At 31.5% G+C, this 17,352-nt stretch overlaps 2 pseudogenes across 1 annotated transcript; both read left to right on the forward strand.

The window, feature by feature from the left end:
* Positions 1 to 1,037: 1,037 nt before the first annotated feature.
* Positions 1,038 to 1,843, forward strand: LOC146923204 (cytochrome P450 CYP736A12 pseudogene; annotated as a pseudogene).
* On the forward strand, positions 1,593 to 4,417 carry LOC146923205 (cytochrome P450 71AU50 pseudogene; annotated as a pseudogene). The gene is made up of 2 exons (XR_015012764.1): positions 1,593 to 1,736; positions 3,378 to 4,417. The product of XR_015012764.1 is annotated as a cytochrome P450 71AU50 pseudogene (transcript).
* Positions 4,418 to 17,352: the final 12,935 nt, after the last annotated feature.

Genomic DNA, 17,352 nt, shown 5'->3' on the forward strand with positions numbered 1-17,352 from the left:
TTTGGTTTTTAGAATCATTATGGTTGTGTGATTATTTGATGATTGTCGGTTCCTAGAGATTTAGGAAGACATTTATTGTAACCATTATTCTGATAGTGGAAATTTTTGGATGGATTAGGTCACATGGTTTTTATTCTCTCACGTTGAGAGGCACTTTAAAAATTCTGTGATCTCATCCACAACTTTTACTCTTTTTTATTGTTTTATTGTTGTTGTTGGTTGTGCTCGTAAATTGAATTGTTCAAGTTCTACAAAAAGAGATAATTGTTTCCGCATTGCACACTCTTATCCCAACACCAACCACTAGGGCTGGACAGATTGGGCCGACCCGTCCAAAACCGGCGGTCCCGCGAAGACAAAAATGCAAACGGGCAGGGATTAGTCGGGTCGTCAGGTTGTCCGGTGTCTTATTTCAGTTTGAAATGGGCAGTTACGGTCGAGCATGGGGGATCAGAATGAACCTGTTAAAGGCCCGTAACCGACCGCAAATTTAGTATATTTGTTTTATTATCATACTGTACACGCTGCAAACAATCTCTCTCATGTCACATCTTTCTGTAAAGCGTACGGCTCACAAGGACACGTGCCATTTTTTTATTACTTTCATATCATTTTTTATTACTTGCTTATAAAAAGAAACAGAGGGAGTATATTATTTTGTTATCTCAATATGTGCTACACTTCTCTTTCTTCTTCATTTGTTGCACTTGCTCTTCTCTCCTGCAACGTCTTCTGTTCCAATATTTTCCAGATCTGCAAGATCATCATTTTTTTTCTTCTTTCATCTTCTGTGAACCGTGTTAACCGAACCGCTTTTCCGACCAAACCTGATTCAAAAATCGGTCGAGTTTGGGTTTGTGTTTAGCACCCGTCGGCTGGCTCGGTTTTGGGTTTTGGAACCGAAAACCAGCAGAAACCGGCCGCTGTCCAGCCCTGCCAACCACCACTCATACCATCCACAAACAAACACACTACTAGTTTAGAGATAATATCAGTTCTTATATATAGTGAACTAAACCAAAACTTCATTTGTAAACATGTCTTCTGCAGAAATAATAACTGCATTACTTTATTTCCTTCTCTTCACTTTCACATGCTTTTTATTCAAACTCTTCTTATATCCAAAACAAAATACCATTATCCATAAAAAGCCACCTGGTCCTCCAACAATACCAATAATCGGAAACCTTCATATGTTAGGTAAACTTCCACATAGAACACTTCAATCACTCTCCAAAAAATATGGTCCAATCATGTCCTTACAACTTGGTCAAGTTCCAACTATTGTCATTTCATCTTCAAAAGATGCAGAATCATTTATCAAAACTCATGACATCAATTTTGCAAGCCGACCAAAGATTCAAGGAACTGAACTCATAACATATGGTTCCAAAGGGTTGGCTTTTTCTAAGTATGGTCCTTACTGGCGTAGTGTGAGGAAACTTTGCACTTTAAAACTTCTTAGTGCTTCCAAAGTTGAGATATTTGGTCCTATTAGGAAGGAAACGTTGGATGTTTTGGTTAACAATTTGAAGAAAGCTTCTTTGGTAGGTGAGGTTGTGAATGTTAGTGAGGCTGTAGAGAATCTTATAGAAGATATTGTGTATAAGATGATATTGGGTTGGAGCAAGTATGATCAATTTGACTTAAAGAGGGTGGTTCAAGACGTAATGGCTTTGGTTGGAGCTTTTAATCTGGCTGATTATGTTCCTTGGCTAGGTGTATTTGATCTTCAGGTATGTGATAAAAAAAAATAAAGGATTAAATATCGGTTATGTAATTTTAGTCATGATCTTTTTAATTGTACGACTTTGTTCTATAGTTTTATCGTAAATGCCCATGACGTTTAGGTCTAAATATTGTTGTGAGTATTAGTTTCCGCTTTTAGTCCTAAGCATCATCAAACATCATGGTTGTTTGTAATTGAAAAGAGAAAATGGTAAATTGCATGAGACTAGCCATCATGAATAAAGGACACTTCTAGTATTAGGCGTGTCACAGTGTCCAACACACATTGACGTCTGACACTCATATGACACATGTCAAAAATCCAACACCCGTATAACACTCGCATGACATGTGTCAGACAAACTAAGAGAGATGTCTCCAATTTTTTTTTCTTTGCTCCTTGGATAAATCTCAAACACACTTACTAGAGTTATAGATGAGTTAATGCTATGATGATGAATAAGAGGTTATATATATATATATATATATATATATATATATATATATATATATATATATATATATTGTTACAAAGCTAAGAGAAACAAAAGGAAAAGAAGAGAACAAAAAAAAAAGACTAAAATCTATGGAACCAAGTTCTCGTAGAGTCTGAAGCTAAGAGATCAGATAATCCTGTCAGAAGGGTGGTGTGAAGTGTGAACAACATACTTTGCGGTAGAAGAAGCACCAGTCTTAGCTAGGAAATCTGCACAACTGTTTCCTTCTCGAAGAGTAGAGGTTAAATATATTAAATGTGGTTACAATATTATTAGCCTTTTCGTTATATAGTAGATGGATGGATAAATAAATGTTAAATATTATCGTATTTTGTTTTCTTAACGAAATAAACTGTTTATTTGCATTTGTATAACTTTTGACTACCAATTTAGATCTTTTACAAATAATATTAATATTTTATTTAATTATAATAAATTAATTAATATATGTGTTACGGTGTCAATGTCCTAAGTTATCTACATTAATAATGTCGACGAGTCTGTATACGTGTCGTGTCAGGTGTTCGTGTCAAAACTCGTGCTTCATAGATTATGATTGGTTATTTACAACCTTTCTCATCATGTTCTTTGCCAAATATTTAGGTGAACAAGTTCATAACAAAATAGCTTGCTCTTTTTAGTGTCTAAAATACTGAAAAAATTATTTTGGACTTTCCAGTTTATGTTGTTTCATTATAATGTTCGAATAATCTTCAAGTAGCATCTTTTTTAGAGAGCAAGACTAATATGATTCACATATGGCAGGACTAAATTCAAAACAACAAGGAACAGAAGTGATTTTTTAAACATTTTAGGGGAACCGAAAACAAATAAAACTTTTGACAAGAAGAAAAGCAAAAATTAATATATTTTAATGGATAAATATTGTTTAAGTGGTGTGAGTTTTGTAGAGTTTGATTTTGTAACTTCATGAAAAGTGGTTTAAATTTCACCAAACAGCAACTGTAAAATGACTATTAGTGTCACCATTATTGATAATATTTTTTAAAAGGGTAAATAATATTTAAACCAAAAATAAAATCATATTTTCGTGTGAAAATATTAAATTAGCAATTGACATTATTAAAAGGATTTCCTTTAAAAAAAAGACATTATTAAAAGGATAAATAACATTTAACTTTTATTTGTTAGGGATTAACAAGAGCATGCAAGGAAACGGGTAAAGCAATTGATGAGGTGCTGGAAGTGATAATAACAGAGCATGAACAAACCACTAATGTAGACAAAACTCGTCATGAAGACTTTGTTGACATACTTCTTAATTTCATTTATGCACCAAACCATTGATCTAGAAAATGAAGAAAATCATTTCATTGATCGAACCAACATCAAGGCAATATTCCTAGACCTGACTGTGGCAGCAATTGATACATCTGCTACTGTGATTGAATGGGCTTTATCCGAACTTCTAAGACATCCAAGGGTAATTAAAATCCTTCAAGATGAGATACGAAATGAAGTAGGAAATGAAAGAATGGTTGAAGAGAAAGATTTAGAGAAGTTAAGTTACTTAGATATGGTGGTTCATGAAACTTTAAGACTTTACCCTGTTGCACCCTTATTACTCCCTCGTGAATGTAGAGAGAGCATAAAAATTGATGGATATTTTATCAAGGAAAAGACACGTGTTATAGTAAATGCATGGGCTATAGGGAGAGATTCAAATGTTTGGTCAAAAAATGCTGAAGAATTTTATCCAGAGAGATTTATTGACAAGAAAATGAATTATCAAGGACAAGAGTTTGAATCTCTACCATTTGGTTCTGGCCGCAGACGTTGTCCTGGAATTCAATTGGGTTTAATGACGGTTAAGTTGGTTATTGCCCAATTGGTGCATTGTTTTGATTGGGAACTTCCATATAATATTAGTCCTTCCAATTTGAATATGGAGGAGAAATTTGGACTCTCTATACCAATAGCTCAACACTTGCATGCAATACCAACTTATTGTTTGGCATGTGATGACAGGCTTGAATAGGTCCAAGAAGGACAATATATTATGTTTGAATCCAACAAGTTTCTTACTATTAAAGATGTTTTAAGTATAGTAGGTCTAATGGTGTTTGTATTAAATAAGTTGGTGAATATTGTGAGTTCTTTGCTAGTGAAATAATGATTGGTGGAAATGTTTTAACATGAATTTTAATAAAATTTTCAAGGTTTATCTTTTATATTCAAGTTTACAAAAGCTATTATGTTTATGTTCAAGTTCGACGCTTAAAGATCGAAGACTTGTGTTCCAAGGTTATTTTGGGATCATGATATGATTTTTCTATTCAATTGAACTTAATAATACTCCCTTAAAAATTTGTTGAGTTTTAGAAATGGACTAAAAATGAGTTGGGTGTAACGAACGCGAATCCTAATTTTGACTATGTTTGGTATTTTTCGATGATTCTAGTTGGAACAGAACTAGACTCGCTTTTCTACATTTGAACACATGCTTTAAATAATTTGAAGTAACATTTATGTTTTACGGGAGTTTTCTATCATGTACAAGTTTGCACATGTTAAAATTTTTTAAATAATCCTTTAAAATAGACTACATGCTAACTAAACAAAATATGTCCCTTTACCTTGGGCTTGCCCATGGAAACTGAACCATATGGTCTACTATTTGTTAAATTAAAAATTATTTTTCAAAACTAGATATCATAAACTTTCCAGGAAATGGTCATTTGCTTAATTCTGCTACCGTTTTCTATTTTAATATAATCGATGAAGTTTATGATAAAATGCAGAAAAATGTGAGATAATGATCAATAATTAAAGGGTTAAATATGTTTTTGGTCCCTATAAAATCGCGACCTTCTAAGTTTAGTCCTTACTTAATTTTAATAGCTTTTTTAATCCCTACAAAAAAAATTTACTTATAATTTTAGTCCCTGCTAAAATAAATTTTGTTTAATTATCCTCAAACTCTTAAATTTTTTAACTATTCTTTTTATACAAGTTTAGAACACTATGAAAGGTTCATTTACTAAAATCTATAATTTTTTAACATGAAATAAATTAAATATGAATTTTTTAAAACGACAAAAGTTTAAGATATAAGTAACAAAAATATGGACGTAGAAATCAAATTTTTGCGATATTTTTTTCGGAGGACCTTTTAATAACGTTCTTAACACGCCTGTAAAAAATTGTTGAAAAACTTAAGAGTTTAAGCATAAATTAAACAAATTTGGATTGAGTAAGGACTAATATTGAGTGCAGAAATTTTTTGTAGGGATTAAAAATGCTATTAAAATTAAGTAAGGACTAAACTTACAAGGTCGCAATTTTGTAGGGATCAAAAACATAATTAACCCATAATTAAAGTATGCATACCATATTGTTATAAAGAACCAAGTTATGAGCCTCCCATTTATGGGGAGGACAAGTTACATGTCCCTGCATACTAACCTATTTAACTTAATGTTTTAACTTACTTAATTAAGAAGATATTTAATTGTATTTGCACCCAAAACCAATGTCTTATGATGTGTTTGGTTGGGAAGAGAAGTTAAGAAGAGAGAAAGAGGTGAGAAAGATTATAAGAAGAGAGAGATAAAAGAGAAATAGAGTAGATTTGAGGGGTCGTTTGGTACAAGAGAAAGAGAAGAGAATAGAAGAGAAAGAGATAGAAAAGTAGAAAGAAAAAATTAATATTATTTTGCAAATGACAACAATACCCATACATCCAAGTTAAACAATACATTACTGTAGTTCTAAAAATTAATTATTCAAACATAAGAAAAAAAAATTCAAATTTAAATAGTAAACGTTGATATAATTTTACCACAATTTTTTTTTTTTTTGGTCTGTACCACAAAAATTTTATATGAAGAAAACAAATTAAAATCAAACTAAAACACACATGCTAAAATCTTCCCACCTCTTCACCAAAAGAAAAAAAAAACTTATTCATCAAAAAAATAAAAACCTTCTCTACCATATGACTATCCAATTTACGGATGGAACAGATAGCAACATATGGGCTTCCTCTTTGAAATGATGGCAAAGGCAGCAAAGCAGGAACCACGTTTTTCCTATATTCTCACTGGAACCACAAGCCTCAATGGAGTCGAAGACGGCATCGAGGGACAGTATCGGAGATTGCATAGGGACATGAAGCTGAAGCTGAAGCAGCAACACCCAATAACAAAAGTGATTCGACAATATGGTTTGGTGTGTTAGAGATAAGGGTATTTTCGGAACACCAAAAAAATGGGGCCACTTTTGAGACTTTCTTCGCATAGAAGGAGAGATTAGAAAAAGTGACTTTTTAGTCTTTCTTCTCTCACTCTCTTGTATTTCTCTCCTAAACCAAACAGAAGAGATTATGTATCTCTCCCCTATTTCTCTCGCCTGCATTTTTTCTCTCTACAATTTCACCTCTACCAAACACACCGTTAGTGTTCAAGAGTTTGAGAGTTTGAAATTCATGGCACTATTTAGATGATGCGATGTGAAGGTATGAATTTAATAGATAAAAACAGTGATATGTTTGTTGTAATTTAAACCTTCAACAGGTAAGGGGACCTACTAACATGCTACGAATATGTATGTTTGGTTAAATATAGCGTTGATGTACACAAGTGATGCAATGTATTCCATGATTATTGTATATCTGGTTTGCTTCTATAAATATATTAATTTTTCGTTTTAATTTCTCTAAATTTGTTTTTCGATTAAATAAGTTTTTCGTCCCTGTAAATATAACAGATTTTGATTTTAGTTCTCATAAACTAAAATGAGGTGTTTTCTTCCTCACAATTTTTTTTGTTTTGTTTTTGGTCCCTAACAAAAATAATTTTGACGTCTTCCTGACATTTTTTGAACATAATATGAACATACAAAAGTTGAACATAATGAACGGACATGACATGAACATATTTTGAACATAAAAGACTCATAATCTTGACATTCATATCAACATAAATTGGCCATTAGAGACCAAAAACAAAATAAAAAATTGTGAGGACGAAAACATTCTAATTAATTTTTTAGGGACTAAAATCAAAATTCGCTATATTTTTAGGGACTAAAAACTTATTTAACCCTTTGTTTTTTAGTCCTGAAAAAATCTTAATCACCATTTTTAGTCATTACTTTTAAGTCTACTCATATGTATCTTTAATATTTTTTAGTGAAAATTGTCAATTGTCAAGAATGTTTAGAATATTATAAGAATCTGTTTGGAAAAAAAAAATTAGAATTTTAAAAAAATGATTATATATGTATTTTTAAGCACCAAAAACATAAAAAAAAATCATGTTTTGTTAAAAATATTATAATTTGTTTGGAATAGATTCTTATAAAACTCTATACATTTATGAAAAATTTCATTAAAAAATATGAAGGCCGCACAAAAGTTCACTTAAAAGTAGGGATAAAATACATAGTGATGAAACTTTTTTAAAGACTAAAAGTTGAATTAATTTTTTAGAATAACTAAAACTAAAATTAATATATTTGTAGGTACTAAAAATATATTTAACTCTATTTTTTATTCTCTATTCAAAATATATTGTATTAGATTGCTTTGTTTAAAGATTATCAGTATAAAACATAATTAGAATTTAATAGTTAAATATACATATATAGAGAAAAGTATTTCTTTATGATGGGAAAGAAAAAAATGTATCATGTGTCAAAACTCAACTCATTTTATTTTTCAACAATATTCTTCTCATATAATAGTAATAATGAGAAAAGTGTTACTTCTAGGGAGTATTTTATCATCAATATTTTTTTGTACCGACATGAGAATTACACCGACTAAAGAAACACGCAGCCTCCCTAGAACACATGTGAATTTGACTTGGTCTGGAGAGGTGGAGTGGTGAGACACCCCATTCTTGTTAACTTGCTCACTACTCTCAACCTCATCCCCATTCACTCACCCACTACATTCTATGATCAACTCTATAAACAAGGGGCTTTCAACCCTCCATAATTCATTCACTCCATCTTCCCAAAAAACACTAATAACCTAAGAGCTCCTCACTGTCATCACCATGGCAAGGAGGGTCTCTGCTCTTGTACACATAACAAGTACACCAATGAACATTTAAAGATTGTTCCACGTTGGGTTTGGACCATTTCATTTGAGATTAAGTAAATCTCTTCCTACTAAATTGACACATCTTGGACAAAATATCAAATGACATAATCAAATATATACTCGTTTATAATTTGAATTTTTTTATTTATTTATAAAAAACAACATTCATTCTTTGATAGGGTATATCTGATACAAACATAAATTCTGGATTGCTAAAAATGAAAATGATGAACTTAAGAATAAACTTACATCATTCAAATTAATAGTGGAAAACAACAACAACAAAATTATAAATAATGTGACAAAATCAAAGGAGCTGGAATACCCATGTATTCAAATTTGCAACATTGACGACTTAATCATTTCTTAAATCAGAAATTGATTGAAATTGATACGTTTAACTGAGTCAAATGAACACCACACTCAGACAAAAAATCAAACAAACATTACGCCAAAATGAGAAATCAAACGTCATATTGAGATGACGAAGTCATAAAAGAAGCATAGAGAAAAAAACATGCATTGCGTGGAAACCACTTATTTAAATTAAAAAAGGAAAAGAAAGATACACATGGCCGATTCTTAGTCGATATCTGACTCAACATTACCCATTTTAAGTGAACAACAAAAAAGAAAAACTTAGAGATATATGTGAATGAGAATGTATATGAGAATGTAGACATTTTCTTGTTTTATCATTTGATATTTTTTTTTTATAATATTTATACCTATATAAACAAGATACATGACCTTGTTTTAGAAATTTTTCTTTCAATTACATCCATCATTTAAACTATTTTGTTTATCATTTGATTTTTTATAATATTATTTAAAATTTTAATTAATAATTACTTAAATCTCATGATAATAGGAGCAATATCTTTATAAAAAAAAAAAAAAAGTTGAACATTTTGCATTCAAAGTGAACAAATCTTTATGATTAAAAGAAAGTGAGTTTATTCTGATATATTTATCAAAATTATTCGAATGTGGTATATGTTAAAAATTTATAACGAGGTGCGATAATATATATATATATATATATATAGACACACACACACATACACATACATACACAAATGAGTATGATGGTACTCTAAAAGGATAAAGCCACTACATAAAAGAAAATAGAAAATGTTTGAAGCATATCCTATATGAGAATATACACCTTGAAATAAAGAGAAATGAAATTAGTGTAATAGATAAGTTGACGTTGTGATAGGAAGAAAGGTAAAGATTAATTGGAGTGTTTTTTCTAATGGATATATGAAAAAAGTAAAGACGTTCAAATATCATGGTCCAACGAAAGTAATGCTTGATTGAAATAATATTCTAAAATTTCAGTCAAAACAAAAACATGTTTATTGAATCAAACATCCACCACTACCATCCATTTTCTCTTCTCTTCTCCACGGCTTCTATTTTCTACCCCTCCTGTGCGCGAATTCTTTAAGCTACCTTTGTTGTATTTTTTTTTTGTTATCCCTTTTTTTTTTGTTATAATGCTAAAGAAAAAAAGAGAAAAAAGCATAAGAAAAAAAGAAACACATTTACAAACTACTCTCTATGAAAGAAAGTTCCAACTGCATCCATCTTCAGGGGATATAAGAGACCATCCGGAGAGGAGGCATGGGAAACCAAATCATTATCTGAGGAGGCTCCAAGCTTGGCCGAGAAATCCGAACATTGATTTCCCTATCTGAGAGTCTGACAAACAATAATATTACTCTGTTCCATCAAGTCCTTCATGTCTTGAATCAAAACGGCATAAACCTGAAACTTGGGAGTTGGGTCTTTGAGGAGGTTAACACAAAGTAAAGAGTCAGAGTAACAAACAAGCTCTTCAATCCCCATAATTTTTTGTCAATAAGAGACTCTGATAAATAACATATAACTCTGCATGAAGGATGTCAGATGATCCTTGAATGTAACCTGAAAATCTTGATAAATACTAGCCAACACTAATTCGGAAAACCCCTCCATAACCAGCTCTAATGGGCATGCCCTTGCAACTACCATCAATATTCATAATAATGCACGAATGATTGTTCTTGTTCCACTTAATGCGACTTTCACTTAAAATAGCATTGGAGTTAATAACAAAGCATATTTTTTTGATTGTCCATCATACTTTGAATATTAAAGGATAAATGATTAAGCGACCAAGTTTCATTATTCAAACATAATATTATGATGATGCCATGCCCACCAAATGAAAGCAGCAAAAGTGATTGGGAGCCCATAGAACTAACCTTGAGCCAATGATTCACCTCCATATTAGAGAAAAAATTTGGATCATTAAAACCATAGAGAGGCCGAATCTCGTACACAATGGAGAAAAGTCTCTTCATTAAGACCACATGGAGTGCAAACATCTGAGGGGGAGATATTCATATGGTGGAGTAAGGAGAGGGTGGGGACGGAGTTCTGGTAGCTAACCAGAAAAGAAACTTAACCTTTTTCGAAAACTTTAATTTCCAAATCCAAGACCAAGAGCCATTTTGATTAGATTGAGGAACAAAGTTATAGTGGGACAGCAACCATGTATACCTACTTTTGCTAGTGTAAGTTCCATTTTTGTTTTTTGTCCAAATGAAAGCATCATCTCAGGCGACATTAAATTTGATATGCATATTGTTTATGAGATGAGAGCACATCTTTGACAGTTAAGTGAAAATCATGAATGTCTATGAATGAGGGTAACAACCCTATGAAACCAAGAAAACTACAAGGACATGATCGAAAAGAAGAATTTTCAGAACCCGCGCGCCTAGAAAAAACTTCTTTGAGGGCATTTTTTTTCATGGATGATGGAGGACCAAGTAGGTGAATCAGTGGCGTGAGTGATGGAAAAAAGAATGTTAGGACTAGCTGCATATATATTGGATAAGAGGTCGACCCAAAGTTTTGTGGAGGATTGGAGCATATCATAGACAAGTTTACCCAAAAGACAAATATTAGTTCCTCTAGCTGTTCTAATTCCCAAAACACCGTGATGCTTTAGGCGGAAAATTTTGTTCCAACCAACTAGATGAATTCCTTTGTTATTTGAGTCTCGCCGGATGAAATTCTGAGTGGTTTGATCTATATTGTGAAGAAGATTTCCTTCTTAGACTTGGCTGGGTTTTGATGATAATAAACTCACATCACAAAAGAAGAAAAACTATATGGAGGCTCAAGTTGAAGCATGAAGATAATGGGACTTAGGCTTTATTGTTATATTTTTGTAAGTATGGTTCTTATCTTTGACACTATCATTCTTAACATTTAACAAGACTTAAAATGCTCAGAAAATAAATACAAACATTTTTCTAAGTCCTCATATGAAGCAATGCTAAAACTCTCATGAAAATAAATCATACACTCACAATTATTTTCATAGAAATGTGATTTTCCATGGAAATATTTTTTACATGAAAAGCCATAGTTTATTATGAAAATTGCATTATTATTTTGAACATAAAAATATCTTTAGCATGCAATTGATTTGGTCTCTATTTTTGTAATAATATAACTACAATGATTTATGGCCTTTATACATTCAAGTTGACCGAACTTTATTTTAAATTGATTTTTATTTCTCTGAACAATTAATAGTGCATTGTATCCTTTGGCAATTAATTCTGTTACGTTGCCAAATTTTACTACAATGCTTAATTGCTATTCTACATTTTAAAAAATGGCAACGGCTATTATTTTAGAGGATTTTTCAATCAGCATTTTTATATGTTTCTATTCATTGATAACTCTTTTTCAAAAATAGTATTGCTTCATAAACATCTTTTTAGCCTCTATAAATTCAATTGAGAATCAAAACAATTAACAAGACAACAACTTTCATTATCTCAATTGACATTTTCAATATCACTTGCTTTCAAACTTTCATTCAAATTGTTTGGAAAACTTTGCCTACACTTTAACATTTATTAAAAAGTTTTCTGAGCACTAAGTCCATTTGTTAATAGTGATATTGATAAAGATATACAATCATACATTTGTTATTCTTCAATTACTTTGTTGTAAAGTTTCTTGCCATTGTTGGTGAGAATTATTGTTTAAGATAGTGGGGTGCTATCTTGTGATTGTTGTAAAAGGTTCTTTGATTCGGGAAGATTCAAAGTCCACCAAAAGTGTTTGGTGTTTGTGTTGTAATCGAGAGAGAGGGTTTCTTTCTTGTGTTTATGTTAGAAAGATTGTTAGGGGTTCTTGGGGTGAGATTGCTTGTAACAAAGATTCTAACATAGTGAATTCCTTCGCAGGGTGCGAAGGGAGTGGACTGACCCTAAGGTTTAGAGGGGAACCACTATAATTCTCTTGTGTCTTTTCTTCTTCCCTTACTCTTTTATTTTTCCGCATTCATACCTTCATCATTATTTACCGGAAAAATTATCAAGAACGCTAAACTCCGAAAAATTAGAAACCTAATTCACCCCCCCCCCCCCCCCCCCCCTTAGGTTACAATCTGAACTTACAATTGGCATCAGAGCAAGAGTAAAGATAACTTGCTTCTTTGATTCAGAAAATGGCTTCCGCTAAACCATTTCTAGCAGAAGGTCCTAATTCAAACCGACCACCATGTTTCACCAGAGATCATTATGATTTATGGAAAATTAGGATGACAATGTATCTAGAAGCCCAAGGTGAAGAAATTTGGGATGTTGTCAAGAATGGTCCTTATGTTCCCACAACAATTGTGAATGGTGTGACGGGTGTCAAACCACAAACATCATGGGATGATGATGACCGCAAGAAAGTGTTATTTGACAAAAAGGCGAAGAACATTCTTCAATCCTCTCTTGGGATGGATGAGTTTTTCAGAATTTCTAAATGTAAAACAGCCAAAGAAATATGGGACACTTTGGAAACAACACATGAAGAAAATGAAGAATGTGCAAACATGACACTAATGGCATCTCATCATTCTGATGATGAAGAAAATGAGGTTAGTGAGTCTAAATTAAATTATAAACCATCTTATGAAGAATTGCAAAATGCATTTAATGAATTGTATGAAGAATGCATTAATCTTTCTAAAACTTGTGCAAAGCAAAAGAAACAAATTGTATCTCTTGAAAGAAAAACTTTTGATGAACAAGTAGAATTAGAAAAGGTTAAAAGTTCTCCATGTAATAAATGTAAAGAAAATGAAACACAAATTGTTGAATTAAATCAAGTGATCAAAAATTTTGAAAAAGGTCACAATGGTTTGGAAGAAGTGCTTAGTAAACAAAGATATCCAAACAACAAATCCAGGCTTGGTTTTTCTAAATTTGATAAACCAAACACCAATAAAACGGTTTTTGTTAAAGCAAGCACAAATCCTAACAACATAGAAACCAAGAAAATGCATGTTGTTAATTCTTCCAAGAATGTGAATCAAAGAAAAAATTCTAAAAGAAGAAATTATTCTAACAATTCTTTTAAGAAAAATAATTCAAATGTTAAGAATAATTTCTCTAAAGGAAATAATTTTGGTTCACATCATGTTCTTAATTTAACATGTTTTTATTGCAACATAAAAGGGCATACTCCAAATACTTGCTACATAAGAAACTTTGGTGTTCCTTATGGTGAATTTATTTGGGTAAAAAAATGTATTAACCCACAAGGACCCAAAGAAAAATGGGTACCTAGAAAGTACTATTAATTGTCTTGTAGGTACTTGAAGACCATATGCTAATCTTGTCAAATTAAGATTGGTTTTTCAAGATACAAAATCATATGATATGATAAGACTAAGATGGTTTGAGAAAGATTGACACTTTGATGATGCTTTGAAATTTATTTGAACTCTTTATCATGTTCTTATTTATTCATGACTACGGTACACATATAATTATCTTGGAAATTATGTGCATACATGATAGTTGTTTCTTTGGACTTTGAAAATAAGTTTTATATGAATTGGAAATCATCTTCATGAATGCACGTGCATTTTATACATACAAAGTTTTAAGATTTAAAATTTTGGTAGTTAAAAGGTAATGCATTTAGAGAAACTATTATGTATTATATTAGTCAAAAAATGTACAATGATTTATTGGAGGAAGTAAACTTGTATGTTTGGTCGCTAAAAATTTTGTAACTAAATTGATATGTTCCATTTATAAAGCGTGTGAGTATGTTGCTTTGTTATAAAAGTAGTGACTATAAATTGTCATATATCACAAGTGCATGCTTTAAAGATAATATTGTTGTTTAGTGCAAGGACATATTATATTTAGTGTTAATGATTTCATATCATATGTGCAAAAATCTATGTGAATCATTGAATATTCTTTGTGAAGAAGATCAATTATTTTTATATAAAATTTATTATTTCCCTATATTTCGACCCTTTGGATTTTACCCTTTTTCTTCTTTTTGATGATGTCAAAAGGGGGAGAAAGTGTTTGTTTGTGTTTTGTGCTTAAATTGTTTTAGGTTATCCAATTGCAAAACAAAGGGGGAGATATACAAGATAGAGGGAGTTTTCGTTGAGCAAACATTGGCAAAAGGATATGGTTTGTCATCATCAAAAAGGGGGAGATTGTGAAGAAGATTTCCTTCTTAGACTTGGCTGGGTTTTGATGATAACAAACTCACATCACAAAAGAAGAAAAACTATATGGAGGCTCAAGTTGAAGGATGAAGATAATGGGACTTAGGCTTTATTGTTATATTTTTGTAAGTATGGTTCTTATCTTTGACACTATCATTCTTAACATTTAACAAGACTTAAAATGCTCAGAAAATAAATACAAACATTTTTCTAAGTCCTCATATGAAGCAATGCTAAAACTCTCATGAAAATAAATCATACACTCACAATTATTTTCATAGAAATGTGATTTTGCATGGAAATATTTTTTACATGAAAAGCCATAGTTTATTATGAAAATTGCATTATTATTTTGAACATAAAAATATCTTTAGCATGCAATTGATTTGGTCTCTATTTTTGTAATAATATAACTACAAAGATTTATGGCCTTTATACATTCAAGTTGACCGAACTTTATTTTAAATTGCATTTTATTTCTCTGAACAATTAATAGTGCATTGTATCCTTTGGCAATTAATTCTGTTACGTTGCCAAATTTTACTACAATGCTTAATTGCTATTCTACATTTTAAAAAATGGCAACGATTATTATTTTAGAGGATTTTTCAATCAGCATTTTTATATGTTCCAACGTCCATATTTGGTTCAAATATATTTCAAACTCTTTTTATGAATAGGTGTCATTTTAAATATGTTTCTATACATTGATAACTCTTTTTCAAAAATAGTATTACTTCATAAACATCTTTTTAGCCTCTATAAATTCAATTGAGAATCAAAACAATTAACAAGACAACAACTTTCATTATCTCAATTGACATTTTCAATATCACTTGCTTTCAAACTTGCATTCAAATTGTTTGGAAAACTTTGCCTACACTTTAACATTTATTAAAAAGTTTTCTGAACACTAAGTCCATTTGTTAATAGTGATATTGATAAAGATATACAGTCATACATTTGTTATTCTTCAATTACTTTGTTGTAAAGTTTCTTGCCATTGTTGGTGAGAATTATTGTTTAAGATAGTGGGGTGCTATCTTGTGATTGTTGTAAAAGGTTCTTTGATTCGGGAACATTCAAAGTCCACCAAAAGTGTTTGGTGTTTGTGTTGTAATCAAGAGAGAGGGTTTCTTTCTTGTGTTTATGTTAGAAAGATTGTTAGGGGGTCTTGGGGTGAGATTGCTTGTAACAAAGATTCTAACATAGTGAATTCCTTCGCGGGGTGCGAAGGGAGTGGACTGACCCTAAGGTTTAGAGGGGAACCACTATAATTCTCTTGTGTCTTTTCTTCTTCCCTTACTCTTTTATTTTTCCGCATTCATATCTTTATCATTATTTACCGGAAAAATTATCAAGAACGCTAAACTCCGAAAAATTAACCAATATTCCTAGAAACCTAATTCACCACCCCCCCCCCCCCCCCCCCCCCCCCCCCCCTCAGGTTACAATCTGAACTTACAGTTGTCACACACTCTTTGAGGGAGTCAGTCAATCTCCTATGTTTGTTCAAAAGCCTGTTCTTCCAAGAAGCTAAGCGAGTTTGCATTTTTTTTTCAATAATAAAAAGGAAGTCATTTCGCTTAGTTGTCTCTTTGAGAATCGGGAAACCCAAGTAATTTTGCAGAGAGGTAGTGCTTCTAATACCAGAAATGGAAGTGAGACTATTGATTTTAGCTTGAGGAATACCTGATGAGTAGAATGCTCGAGATTTAGATAGATTAATTTTCAACCCCGAGGCCCTACTGAAGCGACCAAATAAATGATGAATCTAGATTGGGAGTTTTTTGCTTTTGTGAATAGGAGCACATCATCCGCAAAGAAAAGGTGAGAAACCTTAGGTCCATTGCTCAAAATCTGAATAGGGTACCAATCGCCTTGCTGAACCGCTCTGTTGATGGCAATAAATAATTTTTCTATGCAAAGGATGAATAAATAAGGAGATAGGGGGGTCCCCTGTCTTAGGCCATGTGTCGACTGGAACTGAGGCCATGCATCCCTTTGGTAACACATGGATACAAATCTTTTTTTTGCGAAATACTCCTTCCGTCCCATATTAAATGACCTAGTTTGAAAATTTATACTATTCATGTAACATGCTTTGACCTTATTTTTCTACTAATATATAAAGACAAAATATATCATATAAGATGTTGTTGGATTCATCTCGATGAATATTTTTAAAATATCAAAATTTCTAATTTTTTTCTAATATATTATTAAAGATATTTAAGTTCAAAATTGTGCATTGACATACGTAACTGAGTCAACTAGGTCGCATAATATGGGACGGAGGGAGTAACACACAAGGATACATAGTCAAACAAGCACATTAATTTTGTTTGTTTATTTTATTATTTTATTTGATGTTGGTCCATTTAGAGAGTTACCCACCTAACAATAATGACTAAACACTTTTATAAAAAAAAATTAATGACTAAACACTTTGTCAAAAAAAAAAATATTGACTAAACACTCTTTCAAAATAAAAAATAATAATGACTAAACTTATT

The sequence above is a fragment of the Medicago sativa genome, chromosome 5 (assembly GCF_051527215.1).
Source record: "Medicago sativa cultivar Bolivia chromosome 5, Bolivia_mono, whole genome shotgun sequence".
NCBI lineage: Eukaryota > Viridiplantae > Streptophyta > Magnoliopsida > Fabales > Fabaceae > Medicago > Medicago sativa.